This window comes from Podarcis erhardii, assembly GCF_964252035.2.
Source record: "Podarcis erhardii genome assembly, chromosome: 3".
In the NCBI taxonomy this organism is placed as follows: domain Eukaryota; kingdom Metazoa; phylum Chordata; class Lepidosauria; order Squamata; family Lacertidae; genus Podarcis; species Podarcis erhardii.
The window spans coordinates 61,256,602-61,281,380 of NC_138507.1; the positions used below are offsets into that span (position 1 = coordinate 61,256,602).

At 41.8% G+C, this 24,779-nt stretch overlaps 1 long non-coding RNA gene across 1 annotated transcript in view; it reads left to right on the plus strand.

Annotated features, from left to right (window-relative positions):
• LOC309338301 overlaps positions 1-22,857 on the plus strand; it is a 31,651-nt gene extending 8,794 nt beyond the window's left edge. Inside the window, exons 2-3 of the long non-coding RNA XR_014154853.1 lie at positions 16,943-17,055; positions 21,501-22,857. This is a non-coding gene — a long non-coding RNA (uncharacterized lncRNA). The remainder of the gene's footprint in view (positions 1-16,942; positions 17,056-21,500) is intronic.
• The last annotated feature ends 1,922 nt before the right edge of the window (positions 22,858-24,779 follow it).

A 24,779-nucleotide genomic window follows, 5' to 3' on the forward strand; every position in this document is an offset into this window, starting at 1 on the left:
TGTAGAAGCTACAAGAATATGACTACTATAGTCCTCCGCTTTAGTAGCAACAAATGATTTGGCCCAAGTCAGCAGATGATTTGGCCCCATTACAGATGATTTGGCTTAACATCAGAATCATCTGAATAATGATGAAAGTTGCGATAGCTGCAAAGGAAAGAATTAGAAATAGTGAGGGTGGCAACTTGAGTGTTAGTTGGCTTAGAAGAAGCAACTGATGAAACTGTTTGAAACAGTATTTCGACTGAACACAGTGGGAGAAGCCACATTGTGCTGCTTGGATTCAGGTCTCAGTAAACAGCTTCTTTCTCATCTAGCCCCAGACTTCAGAGCCATTATACCATTGAAGTTCAGGCAGGGCTATGTCGCAGGGAGGTACTCATCTAATGCCAGTGCTCAGCTTTCTGGTAGCATTGTGCTAAGAGATGGATTTCCCAGTTGTTTTTCCCTTCCTGCAATTCTTAACAGGCCCCATCTTGTTCCTTCTAATACTGAACTTAGTAGTCCCATCATTCCTACTATCGGGGAAGTCAAATGTGGCCAACCACAGACAAGTTAAGCACTTGAATAGGTGGGAGCAATGAGGACTATTCTTCCCCTTTATTCAGACAAACCATCCTCTCTCAGAGATAGAAGCAAAAAAGGGCTCAGTTTGGTGCTAGGAGCCAGCTCTAAGCCAGAACCTTTTTGCACTATATAGCACACATCCAAGCTCCACACCATGGCATGTCCTTGGGGGTGAAACTTAAATTTTGCAAATTTCTTCAGTAAAGCATCTTAAAAGTATGTTTCTGGGTGTGAGGAATTCAAATCTGCTATTTTTTTTATTATTATTTTGTTATTGGACAACATTTAGCTTGGTAAGTCTTTTTTGATGAAGAAGCACCACTGCTTTTGGATAACCAAAGAATTTTAATTTTACCTTCTGAAAATGTCAGGTAATGCTAAATGCTACTACCACTAAATAATTATATTCATGTATAATATAACTGTAAGTACTTGGCAATCATTTTTAATGATTTCTATGCAGTTTTACACAGATTTTACTTACCAGCAGAACTAAATTATTAATTTAAGCAGAATATCTTTTGAATTCCCATGTCATGTTACAGCTTTTCAGCACCCTTCATCTTTGGAATTTGAAAGTTGAAAAATTCAACACACCCTATTTCTACAAGGTTCCTGTTGCAGACTGATTGGAGGTAAAGTGAAGGGGAACACTCATATTAGGGGCTGGGAATGCACAAGAAGATTCTGAGTGCCCGGCTGTTCATTGTTGTTTAGTCGTTTAGTTGTGTCTGACTCTTCGTGACCCGATGGACCAGAACACGCCAGGCACTCCTGTCTTCCACTGCCTCCCGCAGTTTGGTCAAACTCATGTTAGTAGCTTCGAGAACACTGTCCAACCATCTCGTCCTCTGTCGTCCCCTTCTCCTTGTGCCCTCCATCTTTCCCAACATCAGGGTCTTTTCCAGGGAGTCTTCTCTTCTCATGAGGTGGCCAAAGTATTGGAGCCTCAGCTTCAGGATCTGTCCTTCCAGTGAGCACTCAGGGCTGTTTCTTTCAGAATGGATAGGTTTGATCTTCTTGCAGTCCATGGGACTCTCTAGAGTCTCCTCCAGCACCATACTTTTAACATACTTTTGAGACGCTTCACTGAAGAAATTTGCAAAATTTAAGCTGTTCATAATATTACTCAACTACATTGGAAAGACAGATACTGAAGCTGAGGCTCCAATACTTTGGCCACCTCATAAGAGAAGACTCCCTGGAAAAGACCCTGATGTTGGGAAAGATTGAGGGCACAAGGAGAAGGGGACGACAGAGGACGAGATGGTTAGACAGTGTTCTTGAAGCTACCAGCATGAGTTTGACCAAACTGGGAGGCAGTGGAAAACAGGAGCGCCTGGCGTGCTCTGGTCCACGGGATCACGAAGAGTCAGACACAACTAAATGACTAAACAACAACAACAACAGAATGCTACAATACAGTAATGCTGTCACTGGTTAATCTGGCTATGCACTTATTCCATATAATATAAAATGTCTTATCACTCAAATGAAGAGCTCATTTTTGTCTTCACTGTTTATACAAGGTCCTGTACATACGAAGATCATCAACATCCAACACTGTTGCTTTTCCTATACAGTATTTACCGCAGGGCAGTGTTTGGTTTGTTCTGTGGTTTACCAAGCTTGTGTGAGGCAATGGCAAAGTCTAATGGGACTTGCCGGCACAAAGTGATAATGTGACGTAGAGCATGCCCCAGCATTCTCTGCAACTCTCAAGCCTTCCTCAGCAGGCAAAGTGAAGAAGAATTAATTGAGGGCACAAAGCTTGAAAGCCAGTGCTATAAAGCAAACAAAATAAATGACATCCACCATGTTAGTCAAACAGACCAGCACATTCTGTATGAGACTTTTCTTCAGTATATAATATATCAGGACATGACACTTTAGTCAGTTGACAACTGTACTACGTTCTGTATTCGTTTGGTGTCTATAAGGGCCTCTGTTCACCAACACAGAGGGTGGTCAGTATTCCTTTAGGTGAAGATCAACTAGTTCCTCTGTTCTAAACAGTTAAGAATAGAGTTGCTTATAAAATGTAGGAAATGCTTTCTGGAATTTAGCCAATAAAAGTTTTTGATCTTCACTTGATCTTTATTTTCACTAATCCTTTTCTTTTTGTGTTCTTTCCTTTTGTTGATCTGCCAAGATTCTGTCACTCTTTTTCTTCCTTCTCTGTCTGTCTTGGTCTTGCTCTAAAAATATCTTTGCTAAGTTTAATTAAACATTTTACCATATTTGCCAAGAGCAAGTTCCCATAGTGACATAGAATTTCTCATCGAAGTGCCCTGGAAATTAATAAGGGTTTATTGTAACCTTTAAGATTTTATTTTCCAAGATTTTCATATTTTTCAGGGGTAGGGTGGGGTGGGGAATAGGCTCCTTACATCACTCCAGGCAGTTTCTGTTATGATCCCCATGTCAGTCTCCAGGCTATTATTGTTATTCATTTATTTATTGCCTGACCTCTGCCCTAAGGTCCCAGAGTAAGTTACAACATCAAAATACAACATTAAAAAACAGTTTATAACTTACAAGCATAAAAAATACAATCCTAAAAACAGACACCCCAAGTGTCATCTTACAATCCTAAAACACATACCCCAAGTGTCAAAAGCTGAGATAAAGCATTGTGTCTTCAGCATTTTTTGCATCAGCACCCCTCTCTCCCCTAACCCCCCCCCCCGTCTTTTTGTGGCATTTTAGTTGGTCCTAATAAATGTATTACTTTACTGTGGTTTGGCCATTACGAGAACAGCATGCTGGACTAGATGGGCCATTGGCCTGATCCAGCAGGCTCTTCTAGAATTATTAAAAATAGAAAAAGGATGGGTTGAGATATGGTAGAATGGCCCCAGTATGGGCCATGGAGTAACATCAGAAATGTAGAAAATATAATTTCAGAATTGTAATAGGAACTTAGATTTCATGACTCATGATATTTATGTAGCCCATGCTACATGTTTGTACTATGCCCCCCCCCCCAAATTACGTTTGACCCCTTCCAGAACCTGCTGAGCTCCGACTCTGTCCAGTTACTAGCATTTTTAATTCAAAAGTTGACAATCCTAGAGGCTGATTAAGCCTGTGGGCTTGGCAGGCCCCCCTTATAGACATGAACCGCTATATCACATTGAGTTTCCAGTAGACCATATGTGGTATGAACATATGTGATCAATATCATGGGAGGAGTGTTTCTAAGACTAAGGTGAAACTGAGTCTCCTTTGTTATTTTTGCTATTGAATCCCACATGTTGTTTAAGTAGTCTTGCTATATTTATAGTATTTGAATTTTTTTTTGGTATGTTGTTATATTTTTGTTTTGCTATGTTGTTATGAAATTTTTGCTATGTTATTATTAGATTGTTTTTGAAATACGGCCCTGTTTCTTTGTTGTGAGCTCCTTAGAGCATGATTTTTTTGTGGAAAAGCGGCATATAAATCATGAATGAACATTCATTACCTCCTGGTTTCCGCACTTTATGACACAGTTTAAATATGCCAACGTTAGCATTTTTGAAATCCTGGTATGAAGAGTGCATTCCTTCCACTTCCTGAACTGGACTTCCTTATGTCACCAAATGTTTTGAAAATGGTTTTTTAAGTCAACATGTTCTGAGATTGTAGTGGGTATGCTTCCTGAGACTGAAAAACTTGAGAAATTGCTGACTAGCCAGCAGGAGGAACAGACTCATGGGATTATGTTTGCGCGGCTGCAACTGCTTGTGAATGCTAGCAAAGAGAAGGATGTAACTTCTGCTCATGTACTGGGAGAGCAGAGGATGATTCAGATCAGGGTTCTGCATAAGGCTCCCATACCTAATAATCTGGCCCTGAAGGGTCAGGCATATAAAACTGATGCTAGGAAGGAAAGTTGTGTTTCCTACAATAAAAAAGTCATTCTTTATGGGGGGATAAAAGAAATCCTGGATGGTCTCCAAATGTCAACAAGATTATAATCAGCTAATTTGTTTCAGGAGGAATTTGACAGTTTGAACATTTTACCGTAAGCCACCATCACTCTCCTTCCTTCAGCCACGTTCCCTTCCTCCTCCATTCATTTTGGCAAAGTTAATGGCACTATCTCCATCGTCCTAATACTCCTATGCACACAACACCTTTGGGCAGAGAAGCATGTATTTTCCTCTGTCAAGCAGCATCACAAAAGATATTATTGACCAAAGAGGAAGATTTCCTAATGAAGCTATAATTCATTGAAACATATGATACCTGCAATTACATGAAACATCCTTTTGTTTTGTTTTTGGTTTTTTAAAAAACCTCCAGGCCTTTGGTTTGTTTTTTTCATTCAGACACAAGCCCTTCTGCTCCTTATTACCCCCAAGCTATGAATGAGTTTGGGCGTTCATCAAATCCCCTACCTCCTGGTTTCACCCACTCTCATCCCACACCTGCAAACCTGAAAAGCCAACTCTTCTGGCTGACCTCTTCTTCCCCATCCCGTCTTCGCTGTCAGCATTGCTGTATAAAAATAACTCAGTGAAACACTTTTTGAACAAGGGAATAAAAGAAGGCACTTTTCTGGTAGATCGTTTCAGAAAGCATTTGGGCCACAGCAAAAGAATATCCACTGTTGGTTGCAGTAGTGTTTCGGAAGACCAGTTGCTGGAAACTGCAGGAGGGCAGAACAGTCAATCTCTCTCCATAGGAACCTTTGAAAATCGTAGCTCTGGGAGGGAAACAACTCCCAGAATTTTGGTTGGGAAGCCATGAATGTTTGAAGTGATATCATAGCACTTTATGGTGTGAATGTGGCCTGGATCTTGTCCAAACTTTATGGTTCTAATACTCTTCCTCCGAACAGTTGGAAAAAGTGAATTTCACACACTGGTGAGGCAGTCATGCTCACATGCTCATAAGCCACATTTCACCCCCACAAATGTGGAGAGAGGGCAAGACAGAACTCCCTATGCAGATAAGTCAATGAGGGCACAAGGAAGGCATACTGTAAGGTGTCACTGACTTGTGACTGTTTCCCAGGTCTCCCCTGCTCCCACCCCTTGTCATGCCTCGGCTGTCTTGCCCTAACACTTTTCTCCTCCAGTAGTGGGAAGCAGTGCCTACCTCTCACACAGGGACTCCGTGGCAGCATTGCTGTTGTTTCCATCTCTATGGGCAGGTAGCGGGGGCAGCATAAGTGAATGCTGAACATCAGGGAATGCATGTGATGTATGAGGATAGCCAATCAGGCAGCCCACCCTGGAGAGGATCCCGTGCAGGCCTCTCCACATAGGAATGGAAAGATGCTGGTGACTATCCTCTAACTTTCAGATGATTGACCCGTGCTTTGCTTTTGATACAGTCACTGATAACACAATTCACAAAAGAAAAAGAAAAGAAAGAAACCACACAAATCAGGTTTGTAGAGATGACAGTTTAGGCCATGATGGAAAGAACATAAATCAATGAGCACGTCTTTCTTTCCATGGGCGTTTGATAACATCCTCTGACTGTAGGCCAAATATATGTCAGTACAATTTACTGTGGAATATAATGTCAATAACATTTAAAGTGCTGTCTAATTAGTAGGAGTGGGGTTTTTCAGAAAACAAAAAAGATCCTATTATGTAAACCAGAAAAGCAATGCTTCTTTCCTTTTACAACTTGCTAAAAGAAACGACAAAAATACCACATATATATTTCCGGACAGGAATAAAGGAAGAACTGCTTAAGTCAAGAATGGGGATCCTCGGATCCTATAGATGTTGTTGGACTTCAGTTCCTATCAGCCTCAGCATGGCCAATGGTCAGGTATTATGCGAGCTGTAGTCCAGCAGCATCGGAAAGGCATTGATTCCTCACCCCTGGTTTAAGTTTTACATATGAACCTGCCTTGTACTGAGTCACCTTATTGATCCAGCAGCCCTGGGACCAGGGTCACCACCTTGAAGAAAATCGGGGGTGGGCAGACAAAGATGGTTATATGGGTGGGAGGCAGGGAGGAAGAAGGGACAGCAGAAAAGAAACTTGAAACTAAATAGTGAAGCTCTGAACAATGTCTCTTGCTGTTGGAAGTACATGTAGCAAGACAGACTGTGCGCCAGACACACACACATACAAACTTTGCAGAAGTAGCCAGAGAACACAAATCTCAGTTTCCTCCTCTTGTTTGGAATGCTTAGGTGCCTGGATTTTCTCCGGTCATTCCTCAGCCCCCCTGTGCAGATGCCCCTTCTAGCTTCAGTCGCAAGGAACATTTTTGGAGGAGTTTGCCCAATTCCAGCTCTCTTTTCATCCAACAACCCTTTTACAAGTTCGTTACAGGGCTTGCTGGAAAACGAAGTCCAAACATGGCGAAGAAAGAAGGCAGCAGTGCTCATCAACTTGGGGGGGAGGGGTTGTCTCTCTCAAATATTTTATGGGGTGGGGGGGGTGGGGAGTGAAGGGACCTGGCCCCTAGGGTTTGGTGCCTATGCCTGTGACCAACTGGCAATCCCTTGAATTGGGGATTCCAAGGACTAAGCCAGGGACCTTCTGCATGCACAGCAAATCATCTACCCCCAAGCTATGAAAATAGCATTCAGATAATAGTGTGGTAATCAAGAATGTTGGTTCAGATAACTAAGGCCTAAACTAGAGGACAGGAAGCATGAAAGTTTAAATGCAGTTAATTTATTGTAAAAGAAACTTCCAGAGATACAGTTTCAAAAGATGTGGGAGTTGAAGTGAATGGTGATGACATTAAGATCATTGTTCCATCCGAAGCAAGTGCAGTTTTCATCAGATATAAGGGAAAAAGGAAAGTAAATTTTTCTGAAGATATCTCTAATGTGCTATCTATAAACACAAAGGGCACAATCCAGTCAAAGTGCTTCAGAGCAGAATCTTAGATGTGTTTAAAGTAAGCCCCACTGAAAGCAATGTGCCTTACTCCCTGTAAGAGTGTATACAGAATTGTAGCCTCAAAGTCCTACTGCTTTTCACAGAAGTGAAGCAAATTTATTTCCAATAGGACATAAAAGTGCTGAGCTTTGGCTAGATTGTGACCTAGATCAACTTTGACTGACCTTTCAACTTGCCATTGAGAAATAAATTATAAACTAAGATTGTATATTACCAAGTAATGTGGAGTGTGGTTTCACTAAGAGGCAGGTGTATGTGTTAAAAGCCATTTAATAGATTCAATTTGCAATAAAAGAGATTCCAAGCATTAGGAAGAGAGTTCTGCCTCAGAAGGTAGTAGAGTCTCCTTCATTGGAGGTTTCTAAATAGTGGTTGGATAGCCATCTGTCAGGGATTCCTGCATTGCAGGGGGTTGGACTAGATGACCCTTGGGGTTCCTTCCAGCTCTACGATTCTATGATTTTAGTAGGCTCCTGTGAGATGACATGATTATTTTTCTTTCAGCATTCATTGTATAGTCCGATTATGAAGAGAATCAGGTCATCTCTCACGCAGTCTTCATGCTCGATGAAAAGATAGAGTTTGAACCACATAAGGAAGAAATTGGCCACTGAAAAATTATGGACGTTGACTGTGATTCCTTTCTCTGCCAGCTAAGCTTCTCAAGGTGCAGTATGGAACATGTGAAGTAGTAAGTAGAAAATGCCTCTGAGCATGTGCTGATGCTCACCGTTCTCTCATTGGGATGACAGTGAGCACACCTGAGATCAGTGCTAAGGCTTTCCGGGCATAGACAGCATTAAGCCGTGGCATCTGTCACTTTCAAAATTAGACACTGGATTGTCACCAGGCCACTATATCTACATCAGTAACAAAATGATCACTGAATTCTGGCTATGAGGAAAAGTTAAGTAAAAATCTGGGCTCATCTTCAAAATTGAAACCTCTTCTCTTTCTGCCATATCTCATATTTTCCTTCTCCTCTCATATAAGACCAGAACCTGGATCATCCAGTGAAGTTTATTAGCTGGAGAATCAGGGCAGACAAAACATAGGACTTCTTCACATTAATGCACAATTACTTTAGGAAAATGCTGCCACAAATGTGGTCATGTTTGCTGGCTTAGATGGCTTTAAAAGGGGATTAGAATAATTCACAGAGCATTAGTCCATCAATGATAACTAACCAGGAAGGCTTTGGGGATGTCTAGAATAAGGGGCAGTTGTGGAGCAGCAGCATGGGTGGTAATTGACTGGACCTGATCTAGCATGGCCCATTTTGTGCTTCTATATGCATGTTATAGAAAAAAGGTGCATACTGACCATTCAGAAGTGTACCTGTACATATGTTAGGATGTACTTCATAGAGCAATATCGGTTCCATGGGTTGGTGGACTGTATGTATGAATCCACCCTTTGCAAATCCTCACTGAATCAATTGGCCATCATTAACTAATCACATTATAATATTAATATGATACCTGTTGCTTCATTCATCACTGACAGTCACTGACAGATGGAAATTAAAATGCAACATGTTAAAATTCTGTTCGTTGCCTTAGGCGTGTTCTAGTTGTTCATTTTGCCATTTCATGTTTAATCATTTACCTGATGGTTATGAGTAAAAATAATAATTAAACCCCAGTTTAAAGAAATACATTAAGTTCTTTCATAGGGGATGGCTTAAAAGAAGGCATGGAATTATCAGATTTATTAAAACTTTAAAATGTTCAGCAGAAGATAAACAACCACCCTCTTTTCTTCCACTGTATAAAAAGCAGGCAGAGAGATGTTGGGGTCATAATTTGCAAATACAAGTAGCATCCTGCTTTTAAAAGATGTTCATAAACTGCTTTTTAAATTTGGGAAGATAAAGAATAATTTGGAGGTTCTGTAGCTTCACCTTCTGTGAGCTTAATTCCCGGGGGGGGGGGGAGGTATACACATTCCTTCTTTGGATTAGAGTTACCTTTGATTTGGGGTGCCTTCAGTTTGTCAGTATTTTGTAGGAGGGATTCAGTAGGTTTGTGTGATAAAAGTAGATTAATGTGATCTGCCACCCTAATGCAACAAATTCATTTTCTCAAAAAGTGGATTTTTTCTTGATTGGGAAGTGATGGGGAAATGCATAGAAAAGCGTGGGATGAATGAATGATTAACAGGAATATTTGTTAATACCCTGCAAGCAAATCAGAAACAATGCTCGTTGTCTTATAACAGCCCTGAAAACAAATCAGAATGAATCAGGGGTGCCAACTTGAATAAAATATTGGGGGGGGGGAGTAAGCCCTGTCCTGGATAATCAATCACATGACATGGTGCACGGACATCATTTGAATGGCAATTGGGGGGGGGGCAACCCATCAAATATTTTATGGGGGGGACAAAGACCCCTGGCCCCTAGGAGTTGGCTCCTATGGAATGAATGCTCAATAAACAGGTCATTTGGAGGAGCCCTTGAACAGTTGAGGGCAAAAAAAACCCTGTTGTTAAAGAGCTAAGCTTAATGATGCAATAGCAAAGGAAATTAAAGTTTCTAGGGTGTGCCTAAAGTAATCTGTATATTTTCCAACTAAGGAAAGTTAGTTGAAATCATAAGAAAGAGATTACTTGTTATTGGACATTTGTTGCTGAGAACCAAGCAGTCTCCCTCACCCTGTGCCCATGAAATGTGGAGAAATATGGCACTCAATCTATGTTGTCCACACCATAGATCTATGGGAAGGTGGGGGGGAAATGGACTACTTCAAAATTCAACCACTGCTTAGAAGGGTGAAAAAACATCGGCAAAGCCAATTTATGCAACATTTATAAAAGGCAGAGACATCACCTTTCCGACCAAGGTCCGCATAGTTAAAGCTATGGTTTTCCCCATGAAAACCATGGAAGTGAGAGCTGGACCATAAAGAAGGTTGATCTCCAAAGAATTGATGCTTTTGAATTATGGTGCTGGAGGAGACTCTTGAGAGTCCCATGGACTGCAAGAAGATCAAACCTATCCATTCTGAAGGAAATCAGCCCTGAGTGCTCACTGGAAGGACAGATTGTGAAGCTGAGGCTCCAGTACTTTGGCCAACTCATGAGAAGAGAAAACTCCCTGGAAAAGACCCTGATGTTGAGAAAGATTGAGGGCACAAGGAGAAGGGGACGACAGAGGATGAGATGGTTGGACAGTGTTCTCGAAGCTACCAGCATGAGTTTGACCAAACTGCGGGAGGCAATGGAAGACAGGAGTGCCTGGCGTGCTCTGGTCCATGGGGTCACGAAGAGTTGGACACGACTAAACGACTAAACAACAATGAAGGCCAATAAGAAAAAGATCCTTCAAGACATCAATACATAGTTTTGCCGCAGTGTTTCATGTAGCAACTTCTGTATCGTAGCTACTTATCTTCAGCTTGCCTGAAAGGAAAACAACCACCATGTGTTTCCTCAAGACAGATGATATCAGCTTTGTGTTGGACAGTGAAATTCTCTATCTGTAGACAGATGTCAAAGGATGAAGGGTTGATAGAGGGGCAGCATTGCTGACTTGTCCTTAGATGGTCATGGCTTTTACTGTAGGTTATGGAGGCATGGACTTTATAGTCATGTACGAGTACTCCTGGGTATAGCCACAAGCATACGTTTAGAGGATTTCAGCGTTTGAGCTGCACCATTTGGATTTGTGCAATGTTTCTAACTATGAAGGAGAGAGAATGCCTTCAAATGTCAGAATCAGGAATTTAAAGTTCATGTGAAATGAACAATCAAGGTCACAAAAGAAATGACCGTTAAAGAACTGCAGATGTAGAAGCAAAATATCTGTGCCTGAATAGCTCAGTTGGTTAGAGTGTAGTGCTGATAACACCAAGGTTGCAGGTTCGATCCCCATATGGGACAGCTGCATTGCAGGGGATTGGACTAGATGATCCTTGGGGTCCCTTCCAATTCTACAATTCCATGATTCTATGATCATAAAGGAAATTAATGAACATCAATATACAAAGCATGTATGTCATTGGCACTTTGAACTGGGGGGCAGGGCAATGATTGTGAAAAGGATGCCCATTGCAACTTGGTTCAAGCTGGCCAGGGCTGTGGCTACTTGTGGTTAGCTCTGAATGTTTGGACATAGTTTCTCTACTAGTAGCATGCTAGACTGCAAAACCCAAATTAGTTTGACCCAGTTAACATTGTCTAAATTCTGTGGAGACTCATCTTCACTTCTTGGGCAATAAGCAAGGGGAAAGACAATACTATATTTTATTTTATTTTTTATAAAAACAATATAAAGGGGATTTCCCAGCTCAAGAGGCAAGGAAAGGGAGAAAGCACACCTGTAAAATCTAGATATTAGTGCTAATTTGGCATAGAATTTGCTTCCTGTACCAAAACTTGCTGGAACACTTTGGAACACTTTCCCTTTTAAAAACAAAATGCAAAAAAAGCCCCAAAACCGCAAAAGCCCTCCTTTTTGTTACTGTGTAACAATTAAAAAAAAGTCCTAACACCACAAAACTGTAGTTTCCCACTAGTTCAGGTCTTAACATGATTAGACTGTTTTGCGTTTAGACAAACACTGAAAATTGCTTCCACCTCTTTCCGATTCTTTTCTGCTGGCCTCAGTCTGTGATTTATTGTCTGCCTCTCAAATGTGACATTTTTGTTGATATTCTTAACAATTACCACACCCACCAAACTATACTCTCAACACAGGCTTTCTCTCCACTTTTGTTCAGCTTGCTTGTTGGTGTGCCACGATTCAGATAGTAAGCTAGAATGTACAAAGCTGATAAACTCATTCTTTTTCGTTTATGAAATAATGTTTGGGTCAAGGTTGCTCAAAGTAGATTCAGAAAGGACCTGAGCTACTAAAATATTACAGAGGTTAGAGTCTCTTTTGTACAGCAAAAGGCTAAAGCGCTTGGGGCTTCTTGTTCAGAAAAGAAAAACTTCAGGCCTTTAGTGATTCTGGGCAATTTGGGCATTCAGTAGGATGGAGAACAAAAGGCATTAATCTAAGACCTGAGAAATAAGAGCAATAGTCTGGAAGCACCCTAAGATCAGAGTACAAAATCAGGAATATAAAACCAACCACACTTGGAAGCAGAACAAAGATGCAACTTAGTATTTTGACTGTCGAAACAAAAAAAAATTGGAGCATTTTATTCCAAATCCCAGTGCAGAGACAGCACCATCTTTATACCTTAAACAGATATCTTTCTTGTACCACGCGAAGACAAAAGATGTGATCTGTCTGGGGCATCTATTGCACAAGCGATAAGTTTATTAAAATAAATTCCAAATAGAACAAAGCATTTTTTATTAATTTTTAGAATGTACACAAAATAGTGGTGATTATAGAACAACGTATATCCTTATCATTGTCTCTTGCCTTCTTCTACCAGACTTTTAGTAAACCTTTAATCCATAGGCAGCTGTAACTTTTTAAAAATGCTTTTATTATATATTATTCAACTAGAAGGGGAAAGTGTGACTTCCTAAGCACTGATATCGTCCGCAATTGTAATCCCTCCCACTGCCTTGCCTGGATTCAAGTCTGTCTTACAGGTTTCACTTTTTCAGTATGAGGAGAACGAGGTATCACTTCCCCCTGTTGATGTTCCTTGACATAAATCAGTGTGTTGACTGTGTGATATTTAACAAAAAGAACCTCTAACATTATGCAGCCACATACCAGCATGACATCTGTTGTAGGGAAAAGGTGTTGAGCAATGTTCATACAGATTGAAAAGTTCTTTAGTACTTTACATGAACTTTTTGGCAGAGACAAAGGTGGGGGGAATCTCTGCACAGTCCAAGTTCTTTATCATCCTAACACATGCTCTTGGTTGGAAAAATGGGGAATGATTTCTAGGGCATAAAGCACAGGTGATGGACTTGTGGCCCTCCAGATGTTGTTGCACCTCATCTCCCATCAGCCCCAGCTAACATGGCCATTGGCCCGGGATGATGGGAATTTTAATCCAACAACATCTGGAGGGCCACAGGTTCCCCATCTCTAGTGTAAAGTTTCAAAGTAAGTCTTCTCTATGAAGAAGAAGCATACGAAATGAACATCTGAGCTTACCTCTTTCTTTCAGTCTGTAGCTCCTGTGAAAGGTACTGGGGTGGGGGTGTTCACAGCAGAAAGACACTGGTGCTCTACCACCTATGCTACCTGCATTGTTTCTATGACAAACCTGGTAGACTGAGCTTGAATGATACCATCTAGGCTGCGGTACCAGCCTGCTTGAGCCTCCAGTGGGCTGGTTCAAGGGGCAACAGGTCCTAGAAGAGTCTGGTCTTGTTCCTCAGCCTTAGCAACGCAATGTGGGGACTCTGCCCAGTTCCTGCTGTGTTCTCCTGTTTGCTCCTTTTGATCATGGTGACCACTACCTGTCTTTGAACCTGCTTCTGGCCTGAGTGACTCCCTGTTGCTGCCTTGGAGCTTGACCTTTTTCCTGACCTTGAACACGCACCTGCCTTGGGCTGCTTTGAGAACCTCATTTGCTGCCCTGGAACTTGACCTCCTGCCTGATTTGGATCGTGCATCTGTTTTTGTGGACAGCCAGTTCCTCAGGCCTCAGAACTTGATCTGAGAGAAGTCAACAAATGGGACATAGACTCTTTTAAATAAATGTGTTATGAGAATCGATTCCTTGAAACAGACCATGTGGCACATTCCCCCTCTGGCGGATGCCCTGGAGTTTGTCTTCCCCTCTTCAGGAGTTTCTGCTGGTGTTCATTGTCATAGGATCCTGACAGTGAATCTTTTTCAGTCTCGTCAGCTATTTCTGCCCTCTCTGTTTGCCTTCCTGCAGCAGCTATATCAGTTGAGGCCATTAGGGAAAAGGAAGGCTACAGCAAGCCAGTCCTCACTGTCGGGACTCAGCTCCAGCTGAAAACCCCTTTCTTCCAAAAAGGGGTGCCAACTTGAATAAAATATTGGGGGCCCAGGTAAGCCCTGCCCCACATAATCACGTGACATAGCATGCACAGATAGACACCATTTGAATGGCAATGTCCACCAACTTTAGGGGGACTGGCCCTTTCATTGGAAACTTTGGGGAGCCCTGGCCCCCCCAGCTCCTTCCTTGATTCTCCTGCTTCCAGCAGCATTTTAATTGCTGTGAGCTGCTTTCTGAGATAATGTTCAACTGAGAATTAGTAGTAATATAATACAGTACAACCTATTTCATAGTGGCCAATATATTACATGTCCCAATACGAAGTTCCTCCCAAGAAAATGAAACCATTTACTGCTTCTCAACAGCCTGCTGCTGTCTCAGACTAGCAAAAGATCATATAATCCTTTAAACACTGAAAGGAAATTGTAAATAAAACACAGGATGGCCTCCAGGGTATTAGAAAGTGCAGCGAAGACAGAAAATCTGATGGTATAGAATAAAGGCTCCTGGGAATTTAAGAGCTCTGCCAGCTTAATATGCCAAAAAGCGAGGGGTGGGGTAGGGCAAGACCATTTCTGTTCTTTGCTTCAATAGGAACCGGGTGGGTGTTATTCTGTGAGCAAGATGGAGAACAGCCATGTTCGGAATGAAATAGCCTGCTTTTCTAGGTTGCACTTGCCAGATGTGTGTGTCAGGGAGAAAGTTAAGCGCATGTGTTTGATAGGGGAATTCCAGGCCAATGTCAGCGCAAAATGGACAGTTCTTTGTAGACTGGGATTTCAAAGACAGCATGGCAAGATATGATTTCTTCTTAACATATGAAAAGCAGCCTTCAGTTTCCTCAAGCGACTGCAGAGGCTTAAAGAGATGAGCAGACAGCTATTGAAAGCAAGATTGTGCCTGCTTGGTGGTTCTATCTGACTTCCAGATCAGCTCCCAAAATAGGAGAGGCCTGGTAGACAAGTGAAAGCTATTATGCTTTTGATGTAAGGACCAACATTTAAGCAGATGGAGGAGAGTGAAAGGGGGAGATGAGGCATTTGCAAACATCATGATAAAAGGGAGACTATTTGAGAAGTCACTTAACTCTGTGGGGAGGAGGAAAGCAAAGAATTAGCAGGAGGGGTCAAGGAGACTACCAACTCATCCCAAATCAACAACGAAGCAGTGTAGGAGAATTTAAGAAGAAAGCGGTAACTGAAGGAAGGCATCACATTACGCTCCTCCAACCTTCCTTTCAGAGCTTGTGGGTGCATGTTTTCTTGACATTTACAGAGTCCAAATTATTCACCATCCATCTCGGTGATTTAACACCAGAGGCAGGTAGTAGTTACTATCAAGCAGATAATTTCTTAGCTTTGTGCCAGGGCACACAAATGTGCCACAAATGGGGCTGAAGTGTACCTTGGAAAATTAAAATTGCATCCACCACTATATACCTCTGGTCCCAATATAGTCTTTCATTCACACAAGAGGGTGGCAATTTTTTCCACCACCTTCCAACTTTATACCCAACCCCCACTATTCTCAAGGGTGAAAAAGATTGCCAGGGAACACAGGAAGTGTAGAGTAACAATTGCCTCCAACTTTAACCTAGCCTTGGGTGATCAAAAGTTTGTGAAGCTCTCTGTTAACACTGGAGCTCATCCACATATGAAATGCTCTAAAGGGCAACATTCACTGAGGATGCCATGTGAATTATAAAACCCAGAGAAGAGTAGGTGTGCTTAGGATGGGTTCTATTGAAAATATGTACACATAGTTAAATGCGAATGCTCCACTGTTTCAAATGAGACCTACCTTTGTGTCAGGGGGTCTGATTTTGGCAAGACAGGGATGAATCAGATGGGACAGAGGTGTGATCATAGACAGGCTGGAGATCAGCCACTGGATCAGGCAGACAAAGGCCAGGGCAGAGAGAGACATACTCTGAAGATGTGCTAGTGGTTGGGTGCTTGGTTGAACAGACGAGAACCAAATGACCAGCGACAGGAATGAAGCCTCAGAGGTTTGGCAGTTGCTCAAACTGAGCAAGGAGTAATATATAAGCAGCCAGCCCCTGTTAGTCCCTCAGAGCACATGGTCATGGCTAGACTGAAGAGATGCAGTTCTGGTTCTGCCCACCATATGAGTAGCACTGCCACTAAGGCCTCAGCCTAAAAGTTGTCCCTGGGGCACAGGGAGTGAAGAGCCCAGGCTCCATTGCCTTGGTGGCCAGTTTGAATATCCTGGTGCCTTATACTTCCTGGGGTTCAGATCCAGGGGCAGAATTTGCTACCTCCCTGCCCCCCCCCCCCAATGCAGCCACCATCACACCTCTCTTAGCTGTGTTGTTGATGGTGCCTGTGTAGTGCTGGAAGCAGCATTGGCTTCCAGCAAGACCTCGCAAGATCTTGCCAGAAACCGTTGCTGCTGCCAGCAGAGGTGATGGGGTGGGCAGTGGAGGCAAGGCAGGAGCCTCTCTTGGGCTTCCACTGCTCAAGGCGGGCACCTCACCTTGCCTTATCAGCGGGCCAGGTCTGCTTGGATCGAATGGTGCTTTAGCAGTACAAGTGAAAGTACTTCTGCTTGTGCATGGAGGAGTGACTTTCATTTCAGCTCATTCTCCTCCACAGCTGCACCCGGACCTCTGCATAGCATTGAATGCTTTCCTGGAGTGTCTCCCAACTCTGAAATGCAAGTGGCTGTACCAAAAAGGGAAAGTGAGAAAAGATCTGTGGTTTTCCAAGTAATTTCCAAATCTCCACATTATTTATTCTGGTGTAAGCTGACTACAATCATTTCTATGTTACTTGTCACTATAAAATAGGTTGCAGTGACTGCCTCCCAATAGCCAATATTTAGTATATCTTCAGCTATATTGATATAAATAGGGCAGTTCTTATCTGAGGATGTCAACCAATGTGTAACAATTAAAGTATGCACCATGGCCTCTGCATTTGAGTAGCCACACAAAATGCCCACAAATACACCCTGTCATCCAAAACAATTGTCCGAATCACCATTTCCTTGCTCTCTAGATTTGTGTGTGTCTCTTTACACATGCACTGCATAATCATTATGGCCCTACTTACATGAGATGGCAGGCACCCTACAACTCAGTATTATAAAACCATAGAACAGAGTCAGTCCACCCAAGCTAGTGGTGTCCAATGCTTGGCAAGTAGCCCAAAGCTTGTTGGGTCTACTTCCCCTTACTATGCAAAACAAAATAAACATCCAGGTATGGAAGTGCCTTAACAAAACTATTTTTGAGTGTGAAACATACCAAGGGCCCTCTCACTTAGTGATAGAGCATGTGTTTTGCATGCAGAAGCTCCAGATTCAATCCCTGTTAGGTGGCAGGACACTGTTTAAAAGTATCAGGTATCCGGAGAGGCAGAAGGCCTATCTGGAGACCCTGCAGTGTCATTGCCAGTCAGGGTATACTATTAGACTATAAATGGACAAATAGTCTGATCTGATATAAGGCAGACTCCTGCATTCTTAGATAAGATGCCTGAATAAACGTAGTGTGTGACGGACGTGTCACCCAAGGGTCAGGTGCTTTGGCCGAATATGCACATCATAATTCTGCTCATTTAGGCTCAATGAACAGAACGTTGATTCATTGATAAGGGTGTGAATAGTCCAGCAGTGAGACGCATGGGAACTTGGAAGCAGCTGGCAGCCCCCACCAGGATGTGACAATGTTAAAGGGGATTTTTCATTTGCCACATTTGCTTGTATAAAGTTGGCACACTTACAAAAGTTCATTCTCGATCTAAGGAGATTACTGTGCTAGTCACATTCTCTTACAGGGAAGAGCTCTTAAAATGAGAGCAAACTTTTAAAGGTGCAACCAGCTAGGCTGATCACTTATGCGCAAGGAGTAAAACACCATCTCTTCCCTTTAACTGCAGTTTTAAAAATCATTATTAAAAAAGATGACACAACCATGATGAATCACAGCATGAATGGCTCCCATACGCAACCCAGAGGCACTTTTCCGTGAAGTACTTCCATTAACTTCAGAGTGTAATAAGTTTGTCTCCTTTATGCCCCATATCATTGAGGGTGCCTGGTCCTGGCATTATTTGTTTGTTAGATTTCTAGGCTGTGTTTTGGGTGAAATGACTACTCTCATAGCTTTACAAAAGTCATGAAATACAGCTGAAAGCATAAAACCCACCATAATACAGATAAGAGCAAGAGATATAAAAATACAGTTACAGCACAAAATAAGCAACTAGCTGCATTTATCCACCTGGAAGCAACACCCCTGAATGTCAACTAATTAATTTCATAAAGTCAAAGCACAATGGCCATAACCCAAGTCAGAGACAAATATACATGAACATACACACAGCTGGAATTGTATATATGGTTGTAGCTGCAGCAGTTTCTCCTACTGAAGTCTAGCTTCTTTTGAAACGGAATAGCCATCTGTTTCTTTGGCAGTGAGAAATATTGAGTAGCCCAGGCAAAATAGTATCCCACCTAGAAATTGCATTCTCTTCCATGCTATTTCCTTTCTTTGGATCATGGTTTTAGTTAGGCTACAAGCCCAAAAGGTGATAATTATTTTTTTGAATGACAGTCAAGGCCAGAATAATCGTACTATGTAATCTTGAAGTCAATAAATCACTTAGAGAAAACATGAATGAATATAAATTTACTAAAAAAATTCCTTCCAGTAGCACCTTAAAGACCAACTGAGTTAGTTCTAGGTATGAGCTTTCGTGTGCATGCACACTTCTTCAGATACACTGTATCTGAAGTGTGCATGCACACGAAAGCTCATACCTAGAACTAACTCAGTTGGTCTTTAAGGTGCTACTGGAAGGAATTTTTTTATTTTGTTTTGACCATGGCAGACCAACACGGCTACCTATCTGTAACTATAAATTTACTGTTCAGCTAATGGTGCGTGGGTGGTGCTGTGGTCTAAATCACTGAGCCTCTTGGTCTTGCGGCCAATTGGAAGGTCAGCAGTTCAAATCCGTGCAATGGGGTGAGCTCCCAATGCTCTGTCCCAGTTTCTGCCAACCTTGCAGTTCAAAAGCATGTCAGTGCAAGTAAATAAATAGGTACCACTATGGCAGGAAGGTAAAGTGCATTTCCATGCACTCTGGCACTCGTCACGGTGTCCTGTTGCACCAGAAGTAGTTTAGTCATGCTGACCACATGACCTGGAAAGCTGTTTGTGGACAAATGCCAGCTCCCTCTGCCTGAAGCTTGATGAATACTGCACCCCATAGTCACCTTTGACTGGACTTAACCATCCAGGGGTCCTGTACCTTTACCTTTTTACCTTTTAATTTTCAGCTGAATGCACTACTTCAATATTTTATATTTTCCACTTGAAACAAAGCCTTTTTGTTGTTGTTGGTTACAGATGCATTTGCTTTATATTTAAGACACGCATGCAGGCACATACAAAACCCCTGAGGCTTTGAATTATTTTCAAGCGGGGAGTGGGGGAATACTGTCATTTTTTCCACTGATCATGACCACATCCAATACAAGTCAAAACAAGTACTTGGAAGACAAGCTATGACACTCTAGTACAGAAATTAGAAAAACTAGCTGGACTGTTCCTTCCTGGGCATCACCTTTACAGTTAATAATTCAAAAATCAGAAGTAGGTGATTCATAATAACGAGCAAAGGGCAGAATGTCTACATTGACATTGGCTGGTTAGCACTGGCATTATTAGGCATGTTTTTCTCAGTTCACTAGATAGGTCTAGATATGACTCAGAAGATGTAGACGAGTCAAAATTGCAGAATTCTAGGATGCAGTTTTTAAAGTAATCACTTGATAATCATGTTGAAACAGATGTACCTGCTAGATAAATGGCTATAAATTGAAAATTAACTACTTTTATCAAGCTGTAAGCAAACCTTCTTGTGCCCTATGCCATGAGAGGTTTTTTTAAAAAAACAACAAATGAAGATAGATTGATTTGTATCCTGCCACTTCCCCAGAGAAAATTAGCAAAACCAAATATATATCCCAATCCAGCTATCTTTTCTAGCCAGTAGATGACTAGAATACTTTCCTCATTGATTTCAATGGGGAAGTCCATTCTTACATTCTCAAAGTTTGTTCATAGGGTGATACATACATACATACATACATACATACATAGTGCACATAAGAGATAGATCTGTGCTCAAGTGTAAGTATAGGATACAATATCTACTAACATATAAAATACAGTTAATTACAACTAATTTGCCCCATCTGAATTTTGCTTAATGAAAGCCAGCTCTCACAGGAGTTTTTACATCATTCTGGAAGATTCAGGACACAGCCTTCCAGAATATCTTTATTTTAAGCTGGATATTTTTAGGTTAGTAAAGGCAGGTCATAGGGTCTATTGAATTTGCAAGTGTTAAATTCTCCTTCAAAACAAAATACCGAGCTGGGGGCGGGAATATACAGTGGTGCCTTGCAAGACGAAATTAATCCGTTCCGTGAGGCTCTTCGTATATCAAAAAAGTAAATATGCTCAGCACATTCCTTTCAATAATGTATGCTGCATGTTTAGTGTCTGTATACGCAATCTGATTCTTTCCCTATGCTTGCCGTACTAATATCAATTTAAAGCCCATACTCGAAACCAACAGTAGATGGCCCACTTTTCATAGAAAGAAAGACCTGGAGAACCCAACACTAGGCCATGAGGAAAAGGAACAGATGCACGCACACACAGCCACACACAGCCTTCATTATAAACCTGGCAGTCATTTGCGAGAACAAGTGAAAACATGATTAGGAAAAGAAAGAGGTAATTTCTCCCCCAAATCATATGGGAAACAAGTAGTCATAAAACATTAAAGTAAGACGGATACAGAAACCAACATAACCCAGAATGTAAAATCATTATAGGAGTAACAAAAAGAGATAAGGAGAGTTAGCATAAAATTCATAAGATATGAATACTTAGCATTAATTAAATAAACAACCCACCTTCTCTTTTCTTTTTAACCTAAAGGAAATAGTTAGCTAACTAGGGAATATCTTCAGAAGATTTTTAAGAGAAAATTTGATGGACACCCTATGCCCTTTTAAAATGTGTTGGGGGTGGTTATTGGGTTGTTGTTGTTTTTATTTTGATTATGTATTTTGTGGTTTTATATTCTGATTTTATTCTGTGAACTGCCCTGAGACCTGCGGGTATAATAGGCCCGTATGAAGAGTGCTGACGACTGCTGGACAGATCACCGATTAATACATTCCACAATGGCTATCAAGATTATATCTCAACGCAGGCTTCAAGGAAGGAAACCAAGGCACAAAATGAACACTCAAGCCCTTCAAGGTCTTATTAAGTGGGATTGCTTCCAAACAACTCTTAAGGACCATCTGCTTTTGGAGTTCCCTGACAACATCAAGGAACACGGGACCATGCTAAAAACATCCATGATTGCAGCCTATGAACAAGCAATTGTATATCAAACACCAAGAAATAGTTTGATGAGAATGACAGTGAGATTGAATGTATTATTGACAAGAAAAGGAAGGCCTTTCAGATCTGGCAAAGAAATAGAAACTGTGCCACTAAGACAAAAACCTGTGCCAACGCTAAGGCTGAGGTTCAAAGAAGAACCAGAGAACTAAAGAGCACCTGGTGGATAAAAAAAAAAGCTCAAGAGATCTAGCACTTAGCTGACACTCATGATGCACAGGGTTTCTTTAAAGCCACAAAGACCATCTATGGGCCAATAAATCATGGCATATGCCTCCTACGCTCAACAGGCGGTACCACACTTTTTAAAGATAAATAAGCTATTGCACTGCGCTGGAAAGAACATTACCAGCATCTCCTTAACCGCAACTCCCCTGTAGCTGCCCTGAGGTCCTCTTACAAATTCCACTCAAAAAATAGAGATGAGTTTGCAGTATCTCCAAATCTGGGAGAGTTGTGTACAGCTCTTAACCAAATGAAAAATAACAAAGCCAGCGGACCTGGTGAGATACCTGCCGACTTCTTCAAAGTGGGCGGAATTGAACTTACACAATAATTTCACAAGCTCATCGAAAAAATCTGGGAGAGAGAGGAGATCCCAGCAGACTTTAGGGATGGCAAAATTATCAATCTCTTTTTAAAAGGTGATAGAATGGATTGAGGAAACTATTGAGATATCTCTTTATTAGCTGCGGCCAGCTAAATTATTGCAATGATCTTAGCAAACCATCTCCTAACAATATCCAAGGCTACTTTTCCTGAATCCCCAAATGGTTTTCGACCTTATAGGGGGACAGTGGACATGATTTTCACTGCTCGACAGCTTCAAGAAAAATGCAGAGAGCAGACTGCCTTAATGGATGCTGCTCCCTGTCTGCCTTAATATATGCCGCTCCCCGTTAGCAAAGATAAACAAGGATGATTTGAGGGTAATTGTCCTTGCAAGCTCCCCCCAGGGCCCGGGGGGAGTGAGCTTCATTCGCAGATCATCTTGGTACCTGGCTCTCGCTCTGGCATGGAATTTGGGAGGCAGGGAGATGCTGAGTGCAAAAGCACTTTGGTAACAACAACAACAACAATTTATTATTTATACCCCGCCCATCTGGCTGGGTTTCCCCAGCCACTCTGGGCGGCTTCCAACAAAATATTATAATACAATAGTCTGTTAAACATTAAAAGCTTCCCTAAACAGGGCTGCCTTCAGACATCTTCTAAAAGTCTGGTACTTGTTTTTCTCTTTGACACCTAGTGGGAGGGCTTTCCACAGGGCGGGTGCCACTACCAAGAAGACCCTCTGCCTGGTTCCCTGTAACTTGGCTTCTCACAGCGAGGGAGCTGCCAGAAGGCCCTCAGCACTGGACCTCAGTGTCCGGGCAGAATGATGGGGGTGGAGACCCCCTACGCAGCCATTAATGAAGCAAAACCAACCCCTGTATATGGCATTTATTGACCTGACCAATGCCTTCAACACTGTAAATCGTAATGCTCTGTGGACTGTCCTTCTGAAAATTGGCTGTCCAGATAAATTTGTGAACATCCTTCGGCTCCTCCATGATAATATGACAGCAACAATTGCAGATAAGAATGGTTTTCAAAGTTAACCATTCACAGTGGGATCAGGTGTTAAACAGGGTTGTGTACCTCCAAACTATCCTAAATATCTTCGCAGAAGCTTACGAAAAGCTTGGCCCATCGCTCAACATCCAAAAAACCAAAGTGCTGCACCAACAAGCACAAAGCAACTCTGCACTGTTGTTTTGGATCTTTTCTGACATACGTTTCTTACAATTAGTGAAAGTTCATTATCAGTCCAGATAGCTGGAGTGCAGGTGACATTTGTCTGCAATACAGAAAAACAGAAAGGGCGCCAGCAACATATTTTTAAGAAATGAACAGCTAGTACAGTGAAAAGAACATTCAAGAATCAATGAGGATCTAGAAGGAAAGTGCGAATATGGGTCCATTTACTGTAAAATACAGCATCACATTTATTTCAGAGAAAAATAATTCTCACGCAAGTTTTATATTAACTTCTGAGTGTATTTCCCCTAGTTTCACTATTGGTGTGCTACACCTACCCACTCTGTATTCTTTAAATCCATGAAGGCATCTGCATGCTGTTCCAAGATGAGCAACACAACAACCTCAAGCTGTTGCTGCACAGCTGCTCTGTCACACTGGCAATTTCAGTCCTTCTTCACTGCTACCCTGATGGCTTGTAGTGCAGCCCTGAGATTTTAAGGCTCCCCCTCTCTGCAACCTATGATCATTTGCTGTATGGTCTGAAAAGAGCCCCATCAACAGAGCTGTGCATATTCCATGTATGTGCAGGAATCTTTTCAGATCTTACCATGGGCAAGCGTAGGTCAGAGATGGAGGTTGCCATCTCAACACTATACTCATCCACACGTGTACAGCCAATTCACAAACACCACTCAGTGTGTTATCACTTGAAGAGTTATCACTTGATTGCTTACAAATTATCGCATGCTTTCACAGTTATGGAGTGCAAACATGCAAGTAGCATTGTGACATCTAACTCTCTAGGCAGTACAGTGGTACCTTGGGTTACAGACGCTTCAGGTTACAGACGCTTTAGGTTACAGACTCGGCTAACCCAGAAATAGTACCTCGGGTTAAGAACTTTGCTTCAGGATGAGAACAGAAGTCATGCAACGGTGAGCGGGAGGCCCCATTAGCTAAAGTGGTACCTCAGGTTAAGAGCAGTTTCAGGTTAAGAACGGAGCTCCAGAACAAATTAAGTTCTTAACCCAAGGTACCACTGTACTGGCAATGCACACCTCCCCTCTGTGGCACAGGGTATTGTCATTAAAAATAAGGCATAGTCCTTTCATTTAAACTAAAGCTTTTAGGGAGCATCTACACTGCTAATTTAACCAACCTAAAAGACAGTTCAACTGTTTTGGCTGCCCCCACTCCATACCCTTGAGAATTATATTAGATAAAAAAATCTAATATAATAAAAAAATGTGATA